The sequence below is a fragment of the Sphaeroforma arctica genome (assembly GCF_001186125.1).
Source record: "Sphaeroforma arctica JP610 unplaced genomic scaffold supercont1.1657, whole genome shotgun sequence".
NCBI classification, from domain to species: domain Eukaryota; class Ichthyosporea; order Ichthyophonida; genus Sphaeroforma; species Sphaeroforma arctica.
This window is the reverse complement of record NW_014038901.1, coordinates 8951-12140: the sequence shown is the minus strand read 5'-3', so window position 1 is coordinate 12140 and position 3190 is coordinate 8951.

Genomic DNA, 3190 nt, shown 5'->3' with positions numbered 1-3190 from the left:
GTTAGCACGTGACTGTTACAAATAGAAGCGTCAAACAGTACCCAGTCACTCGTACTACATACGGCAACCAACGTAAAAACAACACAAGACATACGGTGAGTAATGTACAATCAATGAACACACAACCAACGTACAAACAACACAATACATACGGTGATAAATATACATACAAGGAACACAAATCACTCTGCAGCCGACGAGCACACCATCGCTACACAGCGCGTGATTGGCAATCAAATACACTCAACACAGGCACGAACAACCATGCATCAGCAGAGAAAAGGAAGATACAAAGCAACGCTCACGACAATTAACACACAAACTCACTCACACACACAAATACAATCAATACACTCAATACACGCACCAACAACCATGCATCAGCAGAGAAAAGGAAGATACAAAGTAACGCTCACGACAATTAACACACAAACAAACACACACACTCTCTCTCTCTCTCTCTTTCACACTCACACACACACTCTCTCTCTCCACTGCCAGTTGGTATGAAGCGCACACGCACACACATACACCGCCACACAACACTCACTGTGCAGAGCCACGGGGCCATGGCAGACACACACGTACACGTACAAGCATGTCACATGCAGCTACCACATGGCAGGTTGAGGGAGAAAGAGATGTTGACACACACGTACAAGTACAAGCACGTCACATGCAGATACCACATGGCAGGTTGAAGGAGAAAGAGATGCTGACACACAGTGGTTCATATACACAATGGCACTCAGGGGATATACTGTAGTAAAGCAAGACAGTACCAATTAGTAATAGACACACAATAGCCCTGAGCGCACGTACTGTAGTAAAACACGATAGTACCAATTAGTAGTAGACACACAATAGCCCTGAGCGCACGTACTGTAGTACAACACGATAGTACCAACTAGTAGTAGACACACAATGGCACTAAGGGGATCTGCTGTAGTACAACACGATAGTACCAATAAGTAGTAGACACACAAGGGTTTTTAGGGTTTTTTTGGCACGTACTGTAGTGTAGTTTGATGATGAGGTTGTTGTCCTTGTCGGCCTTGTGTCGTGGTTTCTCTTGTACTAGTCCAAGGATGTGCGGGGGCAGTCCAGTCTTTGGGTCGATCACAGGCGCACCTGCTTTACCGCTGCGAATTGGCATTTAGGGTTTTTAGGGTTGAGGGTTTATAGTGGGTAATACATCTGCCCGACTGCAAATGGGCACCAATACACATATCACTATAAAGGGCAAGTACGAGATCTTTTTTAGATCTGTTTTTAACTAATTATAAAGATCTATCTTTAACCCATTATATAGATATATTTTTAGCCATAGAATTGAGTTGTATTGGGAGTGGCAGGAGTGTGTCTCAGGCGAGAGTCTGGTCAACTGATAATGAGAGTGCAAGGAGTGATTCCATTTGACCAACAGCCAATGTTAATGACATTGATAGTTCCACTTGCACCTGATGTGTGGCTACATACTCTGTGTTCTATTGATAGTTTCTATTAATAGCTCCACGTGCATCTTATGTGTGGTTACAAACTCTGTGTTCTATTAATAGTTTCTATCAATAGCTCCACGTGCACCTGGTGTGTGGTTACAAACTCTGTGTTCTATTAATAGTTTCTAGTAATAGCTCCACGTGCACCTGGTGTGTGGTTACATACTCTGTGGTCTTGTCTGGTGGTCTGCTGACTACCACCACATCGTCCACAGCAAATTCGCAGTCCATCACGGCTTGACTGGGCGCAAAGGTCAACAGCCAGAATTCCCCGGCCTTTTTCATATCTGTGGTAAAATAGAATGGGATAGTAATCCATAGATATGTTTGTTATTAAGTAGAAGGCAATCTATGTATATGTATGGTCATCCGTAGATATGATTGTTATTAAGTAGAATGAAATCTATGTATGTTACTATGTATAGTAACCCGTAGATACGATTGTTATTTCGTAGAATGGGGTCTATGTATCCTACTATATATGGTCATCCATGGATATGTTTGTTATTAAGTAGAATGAAATCTTTGTATCTTACTATGTAAGGTCATCCATATATATGTTTGTTACTAAGTAGAAGGGGATCTATGTCTATTACTTCGTCATCCGTATATTTGATTGTTATTAAGTAAAATGGGATCTATGTATCTAGCTATGTATGGTCATCCATAGATATGTTTGTTATTTAGTAGAAGAAAATCTATGTATATTACTTGGTCATCCGTAGATATGTTTGTTATTAAGTAGAACGGGATCTATGTATGCTACTATGTATAGTAACCCGTAGATACGATTGATAATACGTAGAATGGGGTCTATGTATCCTACTATATATGGCAATCAGTAGATATGACTAATACGCAACACATCGCAGTAGTTGCGATAAGAAAATCGGCGGCATGTCCCGCCCGAATAATTAGGGAAGGATTCCCGAAATTAACAAGAGAAAATCGGGACGATGATACAGATATATATATATATGAAATACGGAGCAAGAGGCTCACTATGTAGGTAACACGGCAACCAGCGAGAAATGAGACTCAATCAGACCCTGTGGTGAATATGTGCACACACAAGTGCTGTGAGTGTATGGGCTCCAAATATTGTTGGCTTATTCTGGTAATGAAGCACTGAATTTGGCTCGAGTCCTGAATCTACACACCGGTCTTTGGAGATACTGTGGTGAATACGTGCACACACAAGTGCTGTGAGTGTATGATGGCCTCCAAATATTGTTGGCTTATTCTGGTAATGAAGCACTGAATTTGGCTCGAGTCCTGAATCTACACAATATATATATATATATATATATATATAAGGTCTTTGGAGATACGCGATGCAAGTACCATACCACTGGCCGAAATAAAATTGGAACTAATAAACCACCAAATGTAAAATGGCCGTGAATTTCGGAGTGTTTTTGCGAGCGGCAAAATAAAATTGGATCTAAGACGCAGCAAACGCCAACTACACCAACGCACTCACCCATCAAACAGAAACCGTCAGTGCCAAAAATGCGCTCCACCCCAAAATCCGATTCACTTTTCAAAGAGTCGGCAAATTCAACCTGTGCCCAACGTGCGAAAAAGACATAAACACTGTGAGATGAGGAATTAAGCTCAGACAGTATGAGATGAGTGAGTCATAAAACAGAAACTCTATGAGATGAGTAAGTCAGAGGAAAGGTCACTGC